The 24,433-nt window shown below is 48.7% G+C and overlaps 1 protein-coding gene and 1 long non-coding RNA gene across 3 annotated transcripts in view; one reads left to right on the plus strand and one right to left on the minus strand.

The window, feature by feature from the left end:
• SEMA5B (semaphorin 5B) overlaps window positions 1–24,433 on the minus strand; it is a 119,253-nt gene that overhangs the window by 87,790 nt on the left and 7,030 nt on the right. The gene's annotated exons all lie outside the window — the stretch shown is intronic.
• On the plus strand, window positions 10,864–21,528 carry LOC122230540. Its single transcript, XR_006207529.1, has 3 exons — window positions 10,864–11,228; window positions 15,456–15,711; window positions 21,183–21,528. It is a non-coding gene; the product is annotated as an uncharacterized LOC122230540 (long non-coding RNA).

Genomic DNA, 24,433 nt, shown 5'->3' on the forward strand with positions numbered 1-24,433 from the left:
AAGGTCTCGTGTCTCTGCAGTCAAAGTCACCAGCAGTTGACTTTGAGAAGTTTATCTACTTGCTTCCTGCCTCTACTCCCAGGGCAGGAGACCCTACCCCTCCCCACACCACACAGAGGGGTTTCTCTCCTTGCTGGGTCTCCTTATTGTCTGTCTCCCTGGGACAGAAATCTTCCCCACCTCTATGGATCACCCTTTCTCATTCTCACTCCCTCGCTTTAGGGCATTCCCCAGTTAGATACAAACTCAGGGGCTCTGCAAACACTGTCTGAGCACTGCCATGCCAGGGACTGCCATGCTGGGTTCGGTGGCATGTGTGGCTGTGCCCAGCTCTCAGCAACCATGCCACGGTCTGTCATGAACCACGGAGCCTGCCCGGGAGCCTTTGTACCGCAGATTGGATGCCATCACCCTCCACACCAGCCTGATCTTTCCCACCCCCACAGCCAGCTCACAAAGCCATGTCCCAGGTGGCTGTGCAGGCCCTCAGCATGCTCTTAGTAGGGAGGCCAGTAGAGGTGGCCTGCCAGGCACGACAAACTAGCCAGATAGGGCGGAAAGGACATGGGCTTTGGAATCAAGAACCTTGAGTTGAATCCTGATTATCACTGATTAGCAACTTAACCTTACCTTGAGTGAGTCACTGCTCTCAGCCTCCATTTTTCATCCATTAAATGGGGGAGATAAAGGTTCCAAGTTTATCTATTTCACCAGGTGTAAGAGGATTAAACAAGATGATGCAGGTGAACGTGTTCTGGAAATGGATACAAGGCACTATGCAGAGCTGCCAACATTCCGCTTTATCCACGCGGCTCCAAGCCTACCCTGAGAGGTGACTCGTTTTTGTTTTAGGACAGTGCCACCTAGCTTCCTCTATGTGTGGCTTTGTCCCTGACTCCTGGCCTCCCTGAGCCCCCAGGTAGGAGCCTGTAGTCCCATGCTCCCTCTTCCCAAGGGCTCCATTAAGTGAAAACAAAATCCAAGTCTCATCTACTCATTACTAGAAGTGGAGAGATTTACTTCTGAGGCCTTCATTATCACCTAATTGTGTTCCCACTAAAAACTCATTAATTAGCCATTCTAAAGCTGTCGGCACATTTAAATAGACTTATAGACTTACAAACTTTTAGAGTTGGAAGAGAACTTTGGCAAGTCCAACCTGTTCAACCCCTTTATGTTAGAAATGAAGAGGGTGAGGCCCAGAGAGGTCAAGTGACTCAACCAAGGTCACACAGCAGGCTAGTGATGGAATCAGGGCTAGAAACCCAAGCCGTTGAGTTCTAGCCCAGAGACCCTTCTTCCCACTCTGCTACTTTTCTAAAGGAAAGCAATGTCATGCCTCACCTTCTCTCATCTATCCTTTTCCCAAAGGAGTGATTCTAGATTGAGGCATGACCCCACCTGGAAGGAGATGTAAATGTGGAATTTTAAGTAGATATTTTTAAATGATGATATATGTACCTGAGGTGTAACATGCGGAAGGGCCTCATGCTTCCTGGGGGTGGGGGCAGCAGAGGCCCTCCCCTTCCTGGACAATAGCAGACACAGAGACTGGACCTACAGAGCTAGAGGCCGGTGCTGTGGAGGCCACCAGTGGCAAGTTAAATACAGATTCTTGGTCCCCAGCTGGATATCCTGCCTCAGAATCTCTGGCGTGGGGCCCAAGAATCTGCATTTTGAGTACCACTGCCTAATAGAGGTTCTAAAAAAAAAGAAAACAGTAACAAACATATACAACAACTACGGAGAGAGAAGAAAAGAGAAATACCGTGGAAGTAGACTTCTAATGAAAGGCACACAGGAACAGCCCTCTGGAATGATCAAATGGAGTGAGGGCAGGACTGGGAACAGAGTCAAGGAAGCACAGGTTCCCAAGGGCGGCTCAGGTCCAGGACCCTGGGTAACTGCCCATACCTGGAGCCAAGGTTCTCAGTCCCGGTGGCCACTGGCCCAGCTGTTTCTGAAGCAAGTGTCTGCCAGGAGCACAGTTTGGACCTGAGGCCAAGTGAGGAGCCCGGGAGGCCTGGGTAAGAATAGCGAATGCTTCTATGGCACTCGGTGCGCACGGGCTGTCCTAAGTCTTTGTATATATCAACATCAAATTCTACTTCAACTCCGTGGAGTGGGGGCATTGTTAGCACTCCACACTACAGTGAGGAACCAGGCTAGGAAACTAGTCACAGGGCCGTAAGTGGCAGAGCAGGGGCTCAGACCTGACTCCGCTGCACTGCCTCCTGCATCTGGAGAAGATCAGAAGCTCATCATTGAGCCTGGAGTGCACAGTGTTTCTCAATGAAGGAGCCTATGACATGTTTTGAGGGCTATGCCTCCCCTGTGCCCTGCACAGACTTAGATCCCTGGCTTCTACCACCAAATGACAATAGAGTTTCTAAGTCACCCTCACAACAAAAAGAGCCCCACACTTCAAGACCCCTGTGTGGGGGGTGGGTCCAACCTAGGAGTACCACCTGAGGTGGGAATGAAGGATGGAGTAGGGAGATGCATTGGCTCCCAGAGGCTCAGCTCCCGCTGTGGGGGGCTGTGGTGGCAAAGGAGCTGGCCGAGCCATGCAGCCATGTGAAGGGTGCCCGGGAGGAGCAGGGGGAGTTTGTATCCAAGAGCCCCTCAATGCTCAGGCTACTGGGCTGCTGCAGGAGGGATAGGCAAGGGTGATGCTGGAAGGAAGAGGGAGAGAGTGAGAAGAAACCATAAATCCAGACACCAAGGCTTGAAAGGGAAACCCCAGGTCAGTCTGAGTGTGGGATTTCCTCAACTGCCTTCCGTTGACCTCAGCATCTCCTCGTGCTCTCGCATGGTAGCACAGAGTGGCCCTGGCTCTCAGAATCTCAGAGGGCGACCGTTTCTGCAGAGGCCTGGGTAGCAGCAGGAGTATCGTAGAGAAAAAGAGAGAAACAAGTCTGAGAACCCAAGCCACTGACTTTAGAGAAGAAACCATCCCCCCACCACCATTTTTTAAAGCTTGGTTGGTGGCAGGAGAAAATTCGCAAAGAGCGCTAGCAGTCCCGAATGGGCTAGGAGAGCCCTGTGTCCTTGTTTGCGAGGAACCCCTCCATCTCATCATCAGACGTGGCATCAGAGCAGCGCACACGCGGTCCTTCAATCCTTTCTCTCGTAGTATTCAAGACACCAAACCCTCAGCGTGCAACTCTGTGCTTCCCACCGCTCTCCCCTTCAGAACTCCCGGGGACTAAATGCTCAGAATGAATTTGTAATGTACTGAGGAATGCATTCAGATATTATAAACTGTGTTCACACCCACTCATCCCCTTAAAAACCCAGGCTTCGTGACTCCCAAATTCAGTCTCACAGTGAGTGGCCAGGCAAGGTACTCAGAGGCAGAGGGAGTGAGCACAGATAATCCATAAAGTAGAACTCTAAGAGGCGATGACATTCCTCAGGTATTTATTGAGTAACACAGCCCTTTGAAAACTCTAAAATTCTACAGGATAAGGTAAACGCTAGGTGCTGTGCATCATATGAGAGCAATGTAAAACATAATCCTTGCCCTCCAGGAAACAAGGTATACACACAAAGCCATTTTCGAAATAATGTCAAAATAAGTGTTCTACACAACAATTTCTATTGATGCTCAGAAGCAAAGCAGAGATCGTTTCACCATAACCAAAGGCATAGGCATCAGAACAGGCTGTGCACCACATCATGGCAGGCATCGTTAGCAAGGCTCTGGCAGGAGAAGAGTTCAAGTGCAGGAAAACAAAAATAGGTTAGGTCCATGAGGCAATGGGGAGCGAGAAGGGAAGGGCTAGTGTGAGAGCATCATTTTGGGGTGGGGGCAGCAGAGGCCCTCGGCAGGCATGTTCAGGTAGGCAGGCATCACGGAAGGAGGGATGTGGTAGAGATAACTTTTCACTTTTCAATGAACCTCATGCACTGTGTACTGAAGGGGCCCTTCACAGCTTTGATATATACAGGGGAAGGCCTTCACTGGGCAGAAGGGAACTTCAGAGTTCCCAAATGGCTTTGTGTGGATACCCATTGTGACTTGCGCCCGGAGCAAAAAACCCGCAAGTTTCACAGTTCATTTTTAGCTGCAAAACTTAGGAGAGCAGAGGGAGACGAACTCCAGTTTCTTTCATTGGGGAGCGCAACCCAGTTTGAAGAGTAAGTGCCAATTAGCTAGGTGAGAAGCTCAAGCTGTGAATCTTGAAGAGCTCTAAGCTGATGGCAAATTGCAATTCTTCAGGTGGCAGTGGGAGGTAGGGTCAGTGCCATCCGGAAGCCCAGACCCGCAGATGCTGATCATTACGTTATTTATGTCTCTTAGTGACCACAGGAGTACCCGTGTAGGAGAAGTCTTGTAAGAGAGACTCCTTTTGGAGCACAGGGGTTATCTGTTCTAATAGGAAGTGCTTTGGATGCCACTTCAAAATTAAATTTGTTAAGAACCAATGATAACATTAAGCTTCATGTAAATCCACTGAACTTTGGTTTTCTTCTCTGTAAAATGGGAATGATCCTGGCCCTGTTTCCTGAGATAAGGTCCAGGTGGTGTTTTGTATGCTGGAAAGCACTACAAAAAATTACCAGTGTTAAGAGTTTGTGGCGTGTCTTTAATATTCTAAAACCTTGATAGGTAAAGGGCAACAAGCTCATATAATTGCCAACAGGAAGGAGAATGCACCCCGTAGATACAGGCAGGCTGCTGAGTTTAAGTCAATTTAACAATTTTTTGAACGTCCAGTAAGTGCAGAGCACTGTGAAAAGTACTGGGGATACAAAGATGAATGAGAAGTAGTCATTAACCACCTGGAAAAACTCAGGAAGAAACAAACTCTTCAAAATCAAAACACAAAACCACACTTCTGAGAAACCAAAACAGAGTAACGAAGTACACATACGAAAGTCCCCAGGCCTCACCCAGAACCCACTCACTTTTATTTCATATATTGGATTTTTATCCATTGGTATGCTTTTAGCTATAAGTAACCCCGAACCCTACTCAATTCAAAGGAGCTTAAACCAAAGCAAGTATAATAATTCACATGAGAGGAGGTTTAGACATTCAACCCCCCACCAGCTCATGGTGCTTTCCAATTTCTCCACTACGGCAGCCTCTGTAATTCCACGTCCCTCTCTGCCATCCCCAGTAGATTTTTCCCAAAGAAAGCGACTAGAGCTGTGTCTTTTCACTTATGTCTACTTGGAGAATGACTTCCCATGGCCGTCTATTACTAGTGAGGAAGAACTTTCTCAGAGATCAGGGGAGAACCTCTCTTCAAATCCCATTAGTCAAAATTGCATCATGTGTCCATTTAGGACCCAACACTAAAGAAGGAAGACAGTGTTCCCTTAAACCAATCAGGTCACCTCCTCAGGCTGAGGTCAATCTCAAATGTCATTGCTGCCACTCAGGGAGAGGGTGTGGAATGAATAATGGCAAGTTAACCACAGATTTCCTACCCAATTACAAGGACTTTAGTTATCCATTTCCCAAAACCATATAATAAATGCAAATTGAAAGTGAAGAGACATTTGCTTTAGGCAGGTACATTATGTCTAGCAAGAAGGGACATCAGTCAGCAAGAAGTACAGCTGGAAAAACTAAAAAGCAGACACAAAAACTCAAAACCTCAGGGGGCCATTTGGTATAAGCAAATCGTCCCATAAGCCCCACTGAATTATAGCTCAATACATTAATTAAGGTTCCTAACATACCCGTGGGACATCAAGAAAAGGTTACATTTATGCTTGTGTGACTGTTTAAAAAGTCAGGGACGCATGTAATACGTTTTACACAGAATCACAAACAACAGTGGCTGACAATTTTTTTAAGTGTTGTTGCTTAAAAGGACAAATCTTAAGCTGGTTAGAGAACTTTGAAATTTGGAATGACCCAGCCCAGCTTCCCTGGAGAGCTGGGCTTTCGTGTTCAGACTGTAAGACTGTAAACAGGGTACAAGGCAGGCGGCGAGATGTCACGGCTGGCCTCCTCCCAGACTCCTTCGCGCTGATGGAAATTGATTGCCCCTCATCTCCTGACTAGGTGGCTGATTACCAATGCCAAACAAATAGTAGGTATTCGAATAATGGTGTTGCTCCTCTACAACAAATATTCAGACTCTCGGCCCCGCCTAGATCTATCAAATCAGAGTCTCACGGGTGTGGCCTTAAAGTTCCCCTAGAAAAATCTGATGATCAGCCAGACCAAACCTCACACTAGCTCTCTGAGAATCCAGAATGCTCTGCAAAGAGCAAAAGCCCTACGGACGAGAGAATCAGGTCTTATGAACTCTAAGAGGCCGCTTCTTTTGTACTTTCTTGTAACAGGAAGGCCAGCATGAAACATCAGAAACAGTGAACACTCTGGGCACTCACCCCTTACAGCTCAGCTCCCCCCACCCAACAGGAAGGCCCCAATACTACCCGACACACATCACCATCAGGTAACTCTCTCTTGCTCAAGAACCACAGCCAATCCACCTCCTAGGCCCAGCTGCTCCCCTCCTCCACCCCTTCCTGCCCACAGCCTTCCCCTACCAGGCCTTGCCCCCACAGCTTGACAGCTGGTCCCTCACCAGCCAGGAATGATATTCTTTGTTTCCCATTAAATGACACCACCACTCCACAGGTTACCTTTGTAACTGACCCCCCCCCCACTCCATCCTGTCCCACTCTTCAAGACCTTATTTGTGTTACGTCCAGCCCCAGTCCCTGTCATTGCAACTGGCTGAGCGTGGGGGTGGAATAGGGACTCAGGACTCCGTGGTCACCAGAATGTGACTCTCAGACACCAAAGGGTGGTTGGCCTGAAAGTGATATGTGCTCTTTACCTTTTTCCAGGCAAGGGAGAGCACAATGTCCTGACCTCTAACACTCCAGCCAGGGAGACATGGGTCCCAGGCCAGACAGAAATAACTGCAGACAAAAAACTAAAAATAGAACTACCCTACGATCCAGCAATTGCACTACTAGGTATTTATCCAAAGGATACAAAAAATACAGATTTGAAGGGGTACATGCACCCTAATGGTTATAGGAGTATTATAAACAATAGCCAAATTATGGAAAGAGCCCAAATGTCAATCAACTGATGAATGGATAAAGAAGAAGTAATGTACGTATGTGTATGTACACATATATACATACACACACAATGGAATATTACTCAGCCATCAAAAAGAATAAAATTCTCTCTCTCTCTCTCTCTCTCTCTCTCTCTCTCTCTCAAACAAAGTGGGGTGGTGCCCAGGGCTATGGGATCAAACCCCATGTCAGGCTCTGCTCTGAGTGTGAAGCCTGCTTAAGATTCTCTCTCTTTCTCTGCCCCCCTCCCTGCTCTCTCTCTCTCTTAAAAAAATAAAGAATGAAATCCTGCCATTTGCAACGACATGGACGGAGCTAGAATGTATTACGCTAAGCGAAATAAGTCAATCAGAGAAAGACAAGTACCATATGATTTCACTCATATGTGGAATTTAAGTAACAAAACAGATGACCATGTGGGAAGGAGGGAAAAAGAGCAGAGAGGGAAGCAAACCTAAGAAGCTCTTAACTATAGAGAACAGACTGAGTGTTGCTGGAGGGGAGGTGGGTGGGCTAGACGGGTGATGGGCATTAAGAAGGGCACTTGTGATGAGCACTGGGTGTTGTATGTAAGTGATGAATCACTAAATTCTACTCCTGAAACCAATATTGCACTGTATGTTAACTAAAATTTAAACATTTTTAAAAAGAATGAAATATTACTTAGCAACAAATAACAATTTACCAACACATTAAAAAAAAAAAAAGTGACTGCAGACAAAAGCCACCATATCCTGTAGGCCAGCCCTCAGCTTCTTTGACACTCTGCCTCCAACTTCCCAACTCCTGTGACCTTTTGTTACCAGTCTCTGTGCAGCCAGAGATTATGGGATTGACCATTACCCGAAGGCTCTTCCAGTCCTGGCCCCACCTAGCACCACCTGTGTGACCTTGAAGATGGCCTACAACCTCTCTGAGCCTCAGTTTCCTCTTCCGGGATGGATAATGCTTGTCTTGGTTCATCTCCCCAACTCTCATGAGGCTTAAAACACACAACAAATGTGAATGGGCTCTGTCAACCAGAAAGCACTGTTCACTCATGAAGGATCACTGTCCACTGGGCTCAGAACATCTCCAGCTGGGAAAAGTGTCTCATTCATCTTTGTGTCTCCAGTGTCTGGAGCTGGCAAATGTCTCCTGAGGGATGGCTGGGGGTGGTACATGAATGGAATGAGAAGAGGGCAATAGAGGAGGATGGGAGCGCCTGACAAGCCAGGACAGTGAAAATGAAGGAAGTCAGGGAGAGAAGAAGAAATGCCCCCTCTTTCCTATCACCCTCCAGTCTCCAGGACCAACGATGTCCCCCAAATGGTGCTCCCCCATCATCGATTAGACAGGTTGCTTTTAAAAGTTACCCTAGTTCCAAATAGGAATAGAAAAAGATGTTATTAAAGCTTTTCCATGCTAATTGAAATAAAATGTCAAACACACCCAACCTTTAAAGTGAACGGAAAATCCCTTTTTGTTAATAACCCTCCACAGTGCTTGCTTGCCTTGGCTGGTGCCACGCAGAGCACTGAGATTGGGAACTGGGGGGCCTGGAAGCTTGGGGTGGGTACCTGGAGGACAAAGTCTTGCCTTAACTCCATGTTGCTTTGGTTTTCTGGAAGAAGAGGCAATCCAGAGGCTGAGGGAGCCAGGACGGCAATTGGATAATTTAAGTAAAGGGAGGAATCGTTCCTACACACTGAGCAGCTCCAGTCCTGGGAACCCACAGGACAATTCTTACCACCACCCCATCAGCTCTGCTCCACACGTATACCCTACCACCACCACCCCCTTTCTTGGAACAGAAACACAACCCCTTAGAAGATAAAAAGCACAGCTGCTTTTCAGCACACACAATCCCTCCCACTACAATCTCTACCACATTGTCAATATTCTTGCCTCCCTTTGCATCCCCAAGCCTCAATTGTAATGGAACAATTGGGATAAGCTGTAAAGGAGAAGCCCTTCCCAACCCAGAAAAGCATGAGGAATCAGAAGGGGGTAATTTGGGGACATAAAAGAACACTCCCACAATGTTATCCTTGCCCTCTGAGCATGTGGGGCAAACTGGCAAACCAGCATGCCCTCCTGGGCACATCCCTGCTACACATACTTGCACACTTACACACACACGTGTCTTGTTCTCACCCCCTTCCGTCCTCCCCACTCAGTGTTAGAGTTGGACAGAGCCTTGCTCCTAGGAGCAGAGGGTGGGCCAGGGCTCTCCAGATAGCCCCACATCCACAGAACCTGACCCTCCTCTCGCTCTCCAGGGTAGAGCACAGGGAGCCAGGGCCGAGGGGCCTGCTTTAGCCATGCCACCCTCACTCCAGAGCTCTGTCACATCTGCTATGCACTTCTCAACTTGAAACCTTGATTCTTCCCATTATAATAGGATACCGAGTCAAGCATAAATCCCATTCCACAACCGTCTAGTCCACACCGAGCAGCAGACTAGACTAAGGAAAGAGGAAGAAAATGGATAAGCCACTCTCAAAGTGTGGTTTTCCAAATGCTCTCATACAAATGTAATTTAAACTTAACTCATTAGTGAGGGATGGTAAAGTTAGCTCCAGAGAGAATTTGAGAACAGGGGTTTGTTAGTAAGTCAGGAACGGCATGCAGAAAGGAGTTTGTGAAGCAGAAACAAAACTGGTTAATGTCCTACAGGGCAAAAAAACCCCCATAATTTTGGAGTTATCTCTTCTACTGAACAGAATCATTTGTCAAGGGTAAAGATCTGGGTTATCTTATCAACCTATATGGTAACATTTAACTTCATAAAGCCTGCCTCCCAATCAATAATACATTGAAAGTCAAGCAAAAGTACATCCCCATAGAGAATTAAATAACCTTTGGGTGGACCTGTTAGGCTACAGTACGAGGTTGCCCGGACGTGCAATCATACTTTTGCCTTGTTTCCAAGCTTTTGATGCTTGAACACCATGCTCCTTGCCCTCAGGGGGATTCCGACACCTGGCGAGGCCAGACTGTCAGACATGGCAGAGTTAAACAGTCCCTCAAGAATTACTGCTGGTTTTGCTAGGCGTGACAATAGCACAGTGTGTATGTACAATGTAAATACATCTTAACCAGTTGAGCTGGACACTGAAGTATCTATAGATAAAATTTCATGATACCTGGGATTTATTTAAAAATACGCTAGGATAGCGGCGCCTGGGTGGCTCAGTTGGTTAAGCGTCGGACTTCAGCTCAGGTCATGATCTCACAGTTCACGAGTTCGATCCCTGGGTTGGGCTCTGTGCTGACAGCTCAGAGCCTGGAGCCTGCTTTGGATTCTGTGTCTCCCTCTCCTTCTGCCCTTCCCCCACTCGTTCTCTCTCTCTGTCTCTCTCTCTCTCTCAAAAATAGATTTAAAAAACATTAAAAAATTTTAAATATGCTAGGATAAATAAAAGTTTGGTGGGGGATGGAATGGATAAAACAAGATGGGCAAAAATACTGATAACTGTTGAAGCAAAGTAAGGGATACAGGGGAATGCACGTATTGTTTAGGGATATATTCAAATTGTTGTCCTGCTAATAGTTAAGACCACACCCTATCACATTTTTTACTTTTATTATCATCTTCTCACACACTACATGATTTACTGTGTTTTTTCTCTGTCTCTCTCGATGAGAATATAAAGTCCGTAGGGACAGGGCTTCTGTTCAGAGCTCTGGCTCGCAAGCATTAGAAGGGCAATGTGCACCTGTGAGCACACAGTAGGTATTTGTGACAAGATTATTTGAGATGCTCCACCTCTCAGGGCCCAGGAGAAGGGGCCACTTGCATCAGGTGGGCTAGTCCTGGCCCTAATGGGCAGGTGGGATCAGAATGGGAGGAGAGGAGAGCTGTTAGCAGAGCAGAAGGAGGAGGTGTGCAGGCAGGCCAGAAAGAAGCCTGGGAAGGGCAGGATTTTGAAAAGAGGTTGTTGAGAGTGTTAAAGGTGGGGGATCCCCAGGGAACGAGCACCGACAAAAGGCCACCGGAATGAATCACTAGAAGCCCACCTGAGAAAGTCACCCAGGGAAAGTGACAATGGCAATAAAAGACTAAGGTGGGAACGGGGGAAGGGACTGCACAGATGTCGAAGGCAGAGACTGCACGTTTGAAACCTGACTTACAAGAGACAAAGCAGAGGCAATCCAGCGAGCAGCCAAGCTGAGCGCAGGTCTGTGGAGAAGGGTCTGTTTGGAGATAGGACGAGAGAGGTGTCCAAGTGGCGGGTAGGATGTAGACCTACTGGACAGGGGTCTCCCCTGGGCCCTGGGTTCAGGGGCAGTGGCAGGGGGCGGAGCCTCCAGCTGGAGGGGGAGGGCCTGCAGCTGCCCAGGGCTGGGAGGGGGGGGCCTCCCTGCCCCCACTGCAGGTGCGCCTTTGATGTGGTTCAGGCTGTGGGGCAGGGGAAACCCGAGCTTCCCAGTGTGGACCGCAGCATCAATGCCACCCAGTCTTGAATGGGGCCGCAGAAGATGTGGGTCCATGGGCCCGTGGCGGGGCTGGCAGGAAATCAAGGCGCAGCATTTCAGCAGGAGATGAAAGGGAGTTTGTACCCAGACTCCTACCAATGCACCCATACTCCATTCTCTCCTCTCTGGGAGGGGTTCTCAGTGTGGGGAGCAGGCTCAGAGACTTCTACTTTCTCTTCCATTCCCTCACTTCACTGAGAGGAAGAACCCACAGTGGGGTGTCCATAAGGAGAGAGGCTGTGGGCTGAGGGAAGGGTCTTCCTTATCTCTGCAGGTTTCCATTACCCAAGCTTCCCCTGCGGGATGAGGGAGGGACCCACCTCCATTCACAATTACATCCAAGTATGAGAGAGACAGACAGACAGAGAGAAAATAAGAGAGAGTACAGCTCCATACCTGCCCCACAAAGGACCCCTCCCATTTTCCCCTGCTCTATTTCCAGCTATAGAGACTCTCCAGTGACCCTGAAATTCTGCAGGGGTTCAGCACCCTACTCCTCACCCCACACTGGAGATATAAAAATCAAAGATCCTGTTTTTGAGAACATACCCCATCCATGTTTTGAAAGAGAGAGAAAGAGAAGGAGAAACCAGGATGTTCTCTGACTGGCTCTCATTAACAACTCAACACGCACTGACTGAGGCTTTGGTGCCAGGCATTAGGCTAAGCAAAGGGACACAGAGACAAACAGGGCTCTCTCCCTTCCCTGGGAGATGGAGTGCACATCAGGGAGACCATCACAGGTTCTAAAGCAGTACAGGCAGCACAGAGTGCTAAGGGCAAGGCAGAAAGAGATGTCCCGGGGTTTCTCTTCCTGACTGTCCCTGAGATTCACCTGGGGCGCCCTAAAAATATATCAATGCCCAGGCTCCATCTGGACAGATGGAATCCCTCTTTGATAGTGGGGCCTGGGCTTTGGTGGTTTTAAACCACCCCCCACACTCCATCCCCCACCACCCTGGTGACTGTATTGTTCTGCCTGGGAAGAAAACCGCTAAACATACATCCCTTCACAAGATGGACCCGGACAGAGGAAAACAGGGGTCAGGGCCCTAGGGAAGCACTACCAGCTCAGATTTGCTCTTCTCCACCAAAGCATGGCACGGCAAGTGCGCAGAAACAGTCCCCCCTCCTCAAACGCACCCCCCCGCCTCCGGCCAGTGCCGGGACAACACAGAGCAAGAAGGCAGTGGTTTGGACTACTCCCCACCCCCCACCCCGCCCGCCTTCTTTGACCTCGAAGGTGGAGAAGACCAAGAGGTTTTGCTGACCTGGAGCCCAGAAGCATCCTGTCCCTCCCCGTCCTTCTGAGTTTTATTGTTGCCTCTTTTAGGGCACTCCAGTGTGCTGGTGGAATGAAAAAGGACAGCACCCCTGCTGAGTGTCCTATGTGCCCAGGGAAGGGAGAGGCACCGCTGATAACTATGGGCTCTGGGTGGGCACCTTCAGGTCCAACTCCAAACAGATCTAGAAAGGAGCGGGCAAGGCTTACCCTTAAGGAACGGGGCAAGTAGCCAAGGTGGCAACTCCACTAGGTGTGGGGCAGGGAGCCCTCAGCACCCCCAGGATACCAGTGCTCGCCAGAGCCTGGCACCAGACTCCCCCAGGACACTCACACTGACAGCAGATACTATGTGGTGTGACAGGACACAGCGTGGAGTCTGGAATTGGAAACAAGGATTTGAAACTGCCTGTTAGGTTGATGCATGACTGGGACATATTCTTCCTGGAGAACGTCTTCATTTCTAAAATGAGTAGAACAGTACCAAACTCCGAATTGTTTGCTATTGGTATAAGAATTAAATGAGATAATGTACAAACCAGTTAGAACAGTGTTCGGCATAGAGTTCAGTAAAGGGAAGTGGCGGTTTCTGGGAGAAGGAAAGAAGGATATGAATGTCCTTGGCAATAGTAAAGCACTCCATTAAAACATGGGTTTTGTCAATATCCTCCTCATCATTTTGCCCTGAGCAGGAGAAGGTGAATTACCTGAGACTGTATGGAGCCAGTGAGTGGCCCAGCCAGTTCCTAAGAATTTAGCCCTGCAGACAGGGCAGCCATGGGTGTGGGCAAGGCCAGCAGCTCAGCAGACTACAGGGGGGCTAACAGGCTTCTTGCCTCTCCCTGGAACTGTCACCTCCGGCAAGGAAAGAGCTGTGCCCTATTCACCCCTATCTCTCCAGCATCCATCACAGTCCTGGTGCATGATGGGTGCTCAAGTCAATATTCGTCATTACTGGACAGTCAGTTCAAGGTAGAACTGGAGAGGCTGATAGGGCAGGCCAAGGGGTTGAGTCTGTGAACTCAGAGAAGCTCCCTGTGTTGCCCTGTGGTGAGAGCTGTCACAGCCCAGAGGACCGAGTGGGCAACACCAAGGCTGGCTCGATCCCAGGCACCAGTGCGAGCCTCCACCCTCTCTTTCCCACCCTGGCTCTTCTCTGTCACATGTGGGCCCACACATGGGGTGTGGCATCCCTGGTTTCTCACCTCTCACTTTGAGATGTAAATCTTATCACCAGATGATGAGAACTCTAGAAGGTTGTCTCTTCAAAACCCCGAGAACAACAGTGACCTCCCCATACCTAGAGGAGCCCATCTTCCATTTATGTCCATTGTCACTCAGTGAGAAGAATGGCTCACCTCTGAAGCCAAATTCACAGACAGGCATAGCCAAAACTCTGGAACCACTACAACCTCCACATCCCAGCTTCTGCTGCCCACACTAGATGTTATCCCAGATCCTTCCAAGCCCTGTGGTTCTCCAGTTCACTGCAAACATTTTTACCCACAATGTAAACACTGTTTTGAGTTTAGAACCAGGAAGAATTTTGGCACAGTCCCATCAGAGCAAATCCAACAGGAGAAACATCATTTTCCTCAGTGCCTCGAAGGATGGATCATCCATGCACACAGGTCACCTAGCGTCTGAAGCCCAGCCTCCCTCCCACTGACCTTCACACCCTCATAAAGGGCACCAAGTTGTGTCATACCCACAATATGGGTCTTCTTAACATAGAAAGATCATCTGAGACCTGCAGTGAGTGGTCTGATTTCTATCTTCTGAGATGTGAGCCTCTCCAAACCCCCTGACCAGCTTCACCACCCCAAATCTCTATGACAGATATGGGGTATGATTTGGACTGAACATCTGCATGTAAAGCTGTGGTTCTGTCCTGGGAGCCTACCCTCCAGTGGGCAGGCCCCAAAGCCATTGCTGAATGCACTAAAAGAGGGGTGTGCAGTAAGCCCCTCTCGTGGAGCTGCTGAGCCCCTTTCTCTTGCAAGCCTTCCCCGGGCAGGGCTGCAAGGGAACAGAGAGAGCCAGTGAGATTGAGTGTGCACTAGGGCCAGTTACCTAACTACAAGAGCCTCAGTTTTCCCATTCATAAGATGAGGGAATAACTCTTGGGACGGTCCCCTGGTAATTTAGAGAGCAGAATGCCAGGCACATGGGGCATGCAAGACATGGTCCCCCTGGTCTAGCCTCCTTGTCACACATGAGCAAGCTCAAGGGTGTGCAGGTCCAACATAGGGCACTATGGGGGGACATCTGGGATGGCAGTAGACGGAGTCTGGAGTTTTGCCCAAGAACAATGGGAATGTGAATTCTCACTGAGATGGGAGATGGGGCCTCCATAGGGCAGCAGACTCTACCTCAAACTACCCCCGCCCCCACCACCAGCACATACACGCACACACAGCCTGTGACTCAGGGCCAAGGCTTCCACACTGGAGGTTCAGAAAGTGCGTAGGACATTGGCTCTTGGCAGAGGTACAGGCCTGGGAGTGGTCACTAGAGGGCTTAGGATGGCATTGAGGTAGCTGCCCCAGTGAGGTCACAGGAGAGGGACAACCTGGGGAAGGGAGACCATGGCTATGCTATGGAAGAGTAGGATGGCTTCCCATAAAGCTTCCCATCACCTCCTCAGGACACAGAATGACCCAGAGAAACCCAGAGCCCCGGGTTTCCCAGCAGCGACAGTACTTAAGAACAACATTACAGCAGAAAACACGGCATATCCCAATCTTTGGATTCTGCATCCCAGATCTACAGGAGACTGCTACTGGGAGAGGCGACCAGCTACTGGGAGAGGCCCATTGTCAGGTGGAAAGAGCACTTGTTCTGGGTTTACTGTGACCTGGGTTCAAATCCTTCCTTTACTTCACCTTTATATGCAATGTTAGGTAAGTTTCTTAGCCTTGCTGAGGTCTTTCCTTCCTCTGTAAACTAGGGGCTAAATCCCTCCATTATAAACCTCCATGAGGACTTAAATGAGAGACTGGCCCACAGTAGGTTCCCACATGTAGTGGTTATTGGAGAATACAAGGCAGATCCCACCAGGATTAATCCTTGGGTCTGGAGGCATTCATCCACCCCTAGGGCCACTTGTGCCTTCTCCTCCTGCTCCTTTCTGCCCTGCCCCCCCATTTCTGGCTCTCAGAGCCCCTGGACGAGGCTGCAGCACCAAACTGCCAGAAGAAGCCTAATTCACAGTCAGGGAGGTTTCCCCAGACAGGCGACCAGGACAGGAGGGCAGGAGGGTAGGGGACGGGCACAGGCACACTCCTCATTCCTATCCCCCCAGGCCCAGGCCCAGGCCCAGGCAAAGCTCTCCCCTGTGGTCCCACCCTCGCAAGGAGAGGAGTTTGTGAAGTGGAAACTGCTTCAGACATTTAGCCCAGTGCCACAATCTCAGAGCAATCCTCTCTCTCAGCAGGACCAGGCTGTGAAGTGTAATTAAAGCCATGGGTTAATTAGGAGTGGCAGCCATCTTGCCAAGAGGAGCCCCTCACTGACATGCCTCTGGCATCCAGAGCTGTCATCTCAGAGGTCCAGGACGCAGGAGCCATACCACCTCTCCTCATCCTCTTCCTCTTCCACCCCTCCACCTTAGCCCTAAAGATCTCCAGCTAAGTCACGCTGTTTTAATTTCTCTTACAATTCATACTTGGGAGGCTCTTCCTGAAGTTTAACTTAAAGCCACCCTTCTACAGATCGACAGTGGGAGTGGGGGAGAACCGACATGGATATGAGTTAGGGCTTCACGGAAGGTGCCCTGAGAAGTGTCCTGAGAGAAAGGCAGGGCCTTGCACCCCACCCCACAACCGCGAAGAGGACTTGGCGTGAGGATCCTACAGGATCCAGCCGGGGATGGAGGCAATGTGATGGACGAACAGGAATGGGAAATGGAAAAACATATTGGTAGGAAGGAGGAGAGAGCGAGCTGGGAGGTCGCGGGCCAACCTGGGTTGGAGGCCTGGACTGGCTTAATAGTTATGTAATATTTCTGTGTCTCAGTTGCCCCATCTATAAAATGGGGGTAATAAAGCCATACCTACCCCTAAGACTTTCATGAGCTAAAATACACAGAGCAGCTTTTTAAATGGCCTGGCACATACAGAGAAAGACAGATACCATATGTTTTCACTCTTATGTGGATCCTGAGAAACTTAACAGGAACCCATGGGGGAGGGGAAGGAAAAAAAAAAGAGGTTAGAGTGGGAGAGAGCCAAAGCATAAGAGACTCTTAAAAACTAAGAACAGGGGCGCCTGGGTGGCTTGGTCGGTTAAGCGTCCGACTTCGGCTCAGGTCATGATCTCACGGTCCGTGAGTTCGAGCCCCGCGTCGGGCTCTGTGCTGACAGCTCAGAGCCTGGAGCCTGCTTCTGATTCTGTGTCTCCCTCTCTCTCTGCCCCTCCCCCATTCATGCTCTGTCTCTCTCTGTCTGAAAAATAAATAAACGTTAAAAAAAATTAAAAAAAAAAACAAAACAAAAAAACTGAGAACAAACTGAGGGTTGATGGGGGGTGGGAGGGAGGGGAGGGTGGGTGATGGGTATTGAGGAGGGCACCTTTTGGGATGAGCACTGGGTGTTGTATGGAAACCAATGTGACAATAAACTTCATATATTGAATAAATAGATAAATAGATAAATAAATAAATACATACATACATACATACATACATACATGGCCTGGCACAACACAAACTCTCAGTAAACTCTAGGAAATTTTCTTAACAACCCCATCCTCTTCCACAAATTGCTCAGAATCCTGGGGCTTCTTCCTTCCCGCTTTCTCTCAGACTAACTCCTTCTTTCCCATTCTCGTGGCCTCTCTGCAATCCTGGCACTGTGATCTCGTCTCCTCCCCACCCTCGTCACAGGCCTCCCTCTCCCCCACCTCATCCATCTCCAGCTCACCAGGCTGCTCTGCAGAAGGGCCGGTGTGTTTGGTACCCTTAGTTCCCAGGTACTTTTCCATACGTCCTGCTTTACTCAGAGGAGCTCATTTAATTCAGTTCCCACAACTGCCCTCTGAAGCAGGTATTATGGCCATTTTACAAATGAGGAAACCGAGCCTCTGAGAGGAGAAACCATCTGCCCAAGGTCACTCTGCAAGTATACGGTGGAGCCAGGATTCAAGCCCCGCTGTGTGGCTCCAGGCTGCCTTCCGCACCAGACTCCTCAGCAAAGCATCTGAGGCCTTCAGCAGATGGCTGCCCTCACCTGTCCCAACGCAGCCAGATGCTTGCCCATGCGAGATAGGCCAGCCCCCTGATGCACACCTCTCATCTTCATTTGTGTCTTACCCTCAAGGAGTCAAAGAGCAAGAACAGGAAAAAGAAAAGGAGAGGCTGTAGGAATGAGAGGGATTTGGGAAAGAGAAGAGCGGGAAGGGGAAAGCATGCTGAAAGGGAACTAATGTGGTATCCAGAGGTTTGGGGGCTTCTCTGGTGGGCCTTCAGCTCTGCCTCCAGTTTAGCTTCTGTCTTCTCCATCAGGGCATGGGATTCCACGGAAAGGAAAGAGTGAGAGGAGCCTCGGGCACAGGAGGCCCAAGCTGGAGGCTGGCGCAATGGCTGTAAAAAACTCCAGCTGCTCCAAATGCATTCAAGCCACTTGGCCCAGCCGCACACCCAGGGTACATGCAGATGAGGCTCGGACAGCTGTGGGGATCTCCCAGGAATCCTGACAGGATCCTGGCCAGCACGAGAGGGGCTGGGAGGCCTCAGGCAGGCCACAAAGCCCTCACTTCCAGAAACGGGTCTGGGGTGGATTCTGTCAACCACACAGTGGGAAACTCAATGTGCTGTCCGAGAAAAATTCCTGAAAAGACTATAAACAAATGGTGGTGGGCACTTTGAGAAAGGCAGCTGAGATCATAGTCAGGAAGTGTGTGTTCAGTAATAAAGTCCTGTCAGGCAAAGCTCATCTTCTCTGTTGACAGGGTCACCAGGCTGGTAGACGAGGGAAATGGGGTTTGCCGGTGTAGCTGATCTTGAAACCATCTGACAAGCTCTTCAAGAAATTGTTGCATATAAGCTAGAGAAAGGAACCTAAAAGGTGAAGAATTAGTAGCACACAGAGCTGGCTGTACAATCTTACCCAAGGGTGCCTACCGATGGTTTGAGTCCCCTTGGATGGAAGCAGCCAGGTACTTACAGGGCTCTGAACTATCCCACTGCATTCAATACCTTATCAGTTCCTTGGATCGATAGATGGGAAGCATTTGAAGGTGGGAGTTATTAGCAGGTATATTGGCTGTCAGAGACAGAATCTTGGATTTTTTTTAAATTGTATCTTTAACCAGTCTCTACACCCAACGTGGGGTTCAAACTCACAACCCTGAGATCAAGAGTCATGTGTTCTACCGACTGAGCCAGCCAGGCACCCCCAGAATCTGAAATATTTTAATCAGCTAGAGAGAGGGGCTGAATTTAGACAAGATGAAATGAACTAGGGAAAAACGTAGAGTCTCAAACATAAGACCAGAAAGACTACAGCGCTGTTATGGGTTGAACTGTGTCCCTCTAAAAGTCACATGTTTAAGTTTCAATCCCCAGAACCCCAGGATGTGACCTTATTTGGAAATAAGGTTGTTGCAAATGTAATTAGTTAAGATGAGGTCATACTGGAGCAGGGTAGGCCCCTCATCACATATAACTGGTGTCCTTACAAAAGGGGAAATCTGGAGACAGGTGTACAGGGAGAATGCCATGCAAAGAGAAAGGCAGAGATTAAGGGGGTGCTTCTATAAGCCAAGGAATGGCAAGCACTGTCAGGAAACCACCAGAAGCTAGGGGAAGGTTCTCCCTCAGCCCTCAGAAGGAACCAAACCTAACAACATCTTGATCTCGGGCTTCTAGTCTCCAGGACTGTGAGACAATACACTTCTGTTGTTTAAGCCACCCAGTCTGGGGGACTTTCTTACAGCAGCCCTAGCAAACTAAAGCAACACAAAGACATACTTAGAAGATGGGGCTGAGTTACAGATTATGCTAAAAGGGAGACCTAAGGGGAATGGTTGGCTGCGAGATCCGTGAAAGTCAGCAGGGCCACGTGGCTGCCAAAAATAGCCAGGGCAGAATTAAGGCTGCGTTAACAGAAGCTGTGGTAACTGGACGCATGAGGGTGTGCTGGCCGGGCCTCACCTGGAAAACCAGATTTGGTCCTGGTGACCGCAATTTAAGACAAGTGGGAGGATGTTCAGAGTTCTGTGCCCAGAGATGAAGAGACAAGTCAGAGGAGCACTCGTGGAAGTGGGGAAGAGGTGAAGGCAATCGGTCTCCCATGCTGGATAAGCTCTGGCATGGAAGTGACCGGGTTTGCCTGGAACAGCCACATGGGAAGAGATGGGGCCCACAAGGAGAGACACAGACTTCAGAGAAATATAAGAACTTTCTATTAGACATTGTTGAGCAAAAATTGAATGGGCACCTTGTGGGGTGATGAGCTCTCTGTCTCTGAGGAAGACTCTGCCAGCTGACTGCTCAGTAGGGACCTGTAGAGGTGACCCTGGCCACTTCCAGCTCCAGGAAGGACCCACTCCTATTCCCCTGCCTGGCCGACACCAGAAGCTCAGGCCCCTTACCCATGTAAAGTTAGAGGCTCCTGCGGGTTGTTTCGGCCCAAGACCTTTCATCGATGGCTTTGGCAGGCAAAATGGCATGCCGAGAGCAGGGAGTCTGGAATCACACACCTCAGAAGATCAGGTTCAGCGAGACGCAGGTGCACTGGAAGGATGAACTTGTTCATGCTCACAAGGATGGGCATGAATAGGGGTGGGAAGGAAAGCAGCCATGGCTCTCCATTGCCCAGGGAGCGAGGAAACTGGCAGCCCCAGAGTTCACCAACTCGAACTGGGTGGGAAGGCCCTGCTGGTGGGTGCTGAGGGGATACAGAGGAGGCTGCACCCAGGCCTCCCTTTGACCAACTCCTATGCTATTAAGACTGTTCCCAGGATGACCTGATACTAAGAGTGAGCATCTGTCTACAAGAGTTCTACTACTTCATTCCATCCTCCCTTAAACTAGTCCTCCCTCACTTCACAGTACAAAAAGGAGGCTCAGACAGGGAACGGAACTCATATGAAACCCACAAACAAAAACTGGGTTTGAACTCAAGTCTGTCTCATCCCAAAGCCCGTGCTCCTTCCAAGTTTCCACACTAAAGTGGAATGGGATGTAGAAGTGTCACAGGCACCCAGTAACAGAAAGAACAGCCTAGTGTGGTCTAAAGTAGAGTCTCAAACTTCAGCAGGCATGAAAATGGCCTAGAGGGTCTGTTTAAGTGCGGGTTGCTGGGCCCCAGCCTGGGAATCACTGAGTTACTAGATCTGGGGTTCAGTCCAAGAACTGTTGCATTCCTAACAGGTTCCAGGTGGTGCTGATGCTGCTGGCCAGGGACCTGCTCTGTGAACAACTGCTCTGGAGTAATCAGGAAAGGAAGCAGGTGTCCTCCAGACTCAGAGCCACGGAGAGATAAAGGTTCACTGCCGGGATCATCATCTGTCTCCAGTACAGGAGTCCCCCAGCAACATCCTGGGCAGCAAGACTGACAGCTGGTGCTGCTTCACCAGAACCCATCTGGTTGGGAAGATGCCCATTCTGAAAAAAACCCAGCTTCCTGTACTTTCTACTCTGGAGTCTTCTGCTTTTCCCGGGCTGATGAGCTGTGTTCTCTCCTATAGGAAGTCCTGCCCCTTCTGCAGTCAGCCAGCATGACCCCTAGGGTTTTCTCCCTCTCTAAATAAATGGACAGGTTCCCTTCACTGGAACTTTTGTGGCTGGGTTTCCCAAGCCCCTCCTGTTGCTGGCTGCCCTCCATGGAGCACACTGAAGTTGGTCAGGGTCCCCTCTAAGATCCATGTCCAGAAATGAGGACAGAATTACCGGGAGAACCCAATCTGGTTCCTGCACTTCTCTTAGTGCCATTTAAGATGGTATTGTTTTGAGCAAGCCCATCACCCTGTCAGTTCCTATAAAGCCTGTGCACAATTAAACCCCTCAGATCTTTTTTTCTTTTTTCAGGATCTGCAGCCAAACCAAGTCTTCTCCCACTCCCATCCCCCTTATGAACTTGAGTAATTAATTTGTGCAATCTAAATGTGACTTTCCATCTGCCCCTGTTAAATTTCATCTTGTTGGTTTAAACCCAGCATTCCAGTCTGTTGAGATCATTTTGAATATTTATTCTATCTTTTATAGGAGCTGCCCATCATAGTCCTGTCATCAACCAATTTGATAAGCTCACTTACACCAGTTTCATGCAACTCATGGATAAAAATGTGAAGCTTCATTTTTCAGAAGCTCACCTGCCACACACCATCTTCCCTTTGGGAATCCCTAATCATAAGATCAGACTTCCTATAGTCTAGGGAAGGTCCGTGGGCATGTCATTTCTTTCCTTGGCTGTTATTAACACCAGGCTGATGCGGTGTCTTTCATATGAATGCTGTCACATCACAACCTAGTTCTTGGTCATGGTCAGAATCAAATCACAAGGATAGTTTCGGTTGCTATCTCTCCATCTTTTGGGCAACAGCAATGTGAAAGAGGCAAGAATGCAAAAATGTATCCGAGCCTCCACTTTAAACAGTATTTGACATCCAACAGAAGTCAGGCTGCCTATCCCCCTATCATTACTAGAGCATGCCTCATCATTACTAGAGCATGCCTCCCTGGCAGCTTTATAAGCCATACTGGGCAAGTAGCATCCAAATCCTTCCGACTGGGTGGGGAAAATGCAATAGGGATATGTCAAACTTGGACCTGCTAAGCTGCAAGGCATGCTGGGATTTTGGCAGCTGGTCAGTGAGGAGGCATGTTTTCTGGCATGGGGTACCTGGAGAAAGGGGTGAAGACAGAATCAAGGAAGTGAAAAGGAAAATGGGGCCTTGACAAATGGCCACTCTGCTGCCACTCGTACGTGAGAAGTGTTCTTCTGCTGGAGAAAGACATAGGCTATGACCATGGGATGCTGAAGGAGCATTTGTGAACAATATTTTGATACCCTCAGCCAAGGGTGGAAAAAAGTAATATACACAGTTAAGAGTATAGGCTCTGAAGTCGATAGTCTGGGTTTAAATCCCAGCTCTACTACTTTTTAACCATGTGACCTTGGGCAAATTGTTTTCTGTCTCAAGGTTTCAGTTTCCTCTCAAGGTTTCAGTTTCCTCATGTGGCAAGTGGAGATAAAAATAATCCGTGCACATGAGGCACATGAGGATTAAAAGAGACAATGGGTATACAGAGTTTAGCGGACTGTCTGGTACATAGTAACAGCTCAATAAATAATAGCTGTTATTATGGAACAATAACTTGAAGGCACTGAAGGCTGATAGTTTCTGGGCTGGAGACGTGAAGAAGAAAAAGCTAAGCAGGTGAAAGAAGCCACTAAAGACACTGGGTTAGGAGCAGGAGAGACCTGGAGCTCACCTGGAGGTGGAGCTGAGGCATCCGGCCAGGGCAAGGATTCTGACCCCCAGGTCAAGTAGGGTGAAGCAGCCAGCTTGAAGCCTCAGAGGAGGTCAGTGAAAACAGTTTATTTTTTCAGCTCTGAATATGAAAACATTTTATTGCTGTAGAAAGTCCACCAAAAATTGTCTAGATGGTCCATGTGAAAAAGAAGCATAAATATTCCACTTCTAGAAATCTGTTCTGAAATAATCATTTACAGGCACAAAGATTTATATACAAGGATGTTCACCGCAGCATTATTTATATTAGTAAAAAGTAGTTTACATCTTAGATGTCCAACCCACAGAGGATTCAGTAAATAAATTAGGGCACATCCATAGGATGGAATACTGGCAGCCATTAAAAAGCCCATTGGAGAAGAAGACTTAAGACGTGGGGGAAATTACCACAATATATTATTAAATGAAAAAGGCTACTTACAAAGTGACACAAACAGTACAATCACAATTTTGTTATATGTGTATCTAGAAGTAAACAAGCAACAGTGTTGAATGAATGTGCGTTACTGTTATAAATGCTTTTTAAGAAGAAACGATCTCAAAGAAGTTACACTAGAAGGGTGCTCCCACAATCAGCTTATAATACAAAGCCATTACATTCAGAACGCAGGAACACAAACAGTAGCTATGATCTGAATGCCAGGAGCTGTAGCTGGTGACTACTAGAAAGGACCTGGCTGTTTGGAAGGGCTGAGGGCAAAGAGATTGGGCACGCCATGCCATTGGCGTGCGGCCAGGGGCAGCATAAGAAAGAAGATTTAGGTCAGCGGCTCTCAACTATAGCTGCATATTAGAAGCGAAAAAAATATCAGTTGCTCAGGCTCCACACTCAGGGACTTTGACTTAATTAAAGTCTAGGATGGAGCTGGTCATCTATAGGTTGTCAAAGCTCTGCAGTGATTCTAATAGACATCAGTGGATTCATATTGAACTGAGCCAAGCTACGGTTACCTGAATACAGAGGTCACTGGAGCCTTGCTCCCTGGACTGGGCCCCATATATCAAGAGAGACTCACTCTATAAGCTGGAGAGATGCTGAAATAGAGCAGGCAGCCCCCAGGTACCTGGTTTATGCAGGAAAACGACCCTCAGCCTTGAGGGGCTTTCACAGAAGTGCTCCTTGGAGCTGGGCTGTTTGGGAGTTTT

The sequence above is a fragment of the Panthera tigris genome, chromosome C2 (genome assembly GCF_018350195.1).
Source record: "Panthera tigris isolate Pti1 chromosome C2, P.tigris_Pti1_mat1.1, whole genome shotgun sequence".
NCBI classification, from domain to species: domain Eukaryota; kingdom Metazoa; phylum Chordata; class Mammalia; order Carnivora; family Felidae; genus Panthera; species Panthera tigris.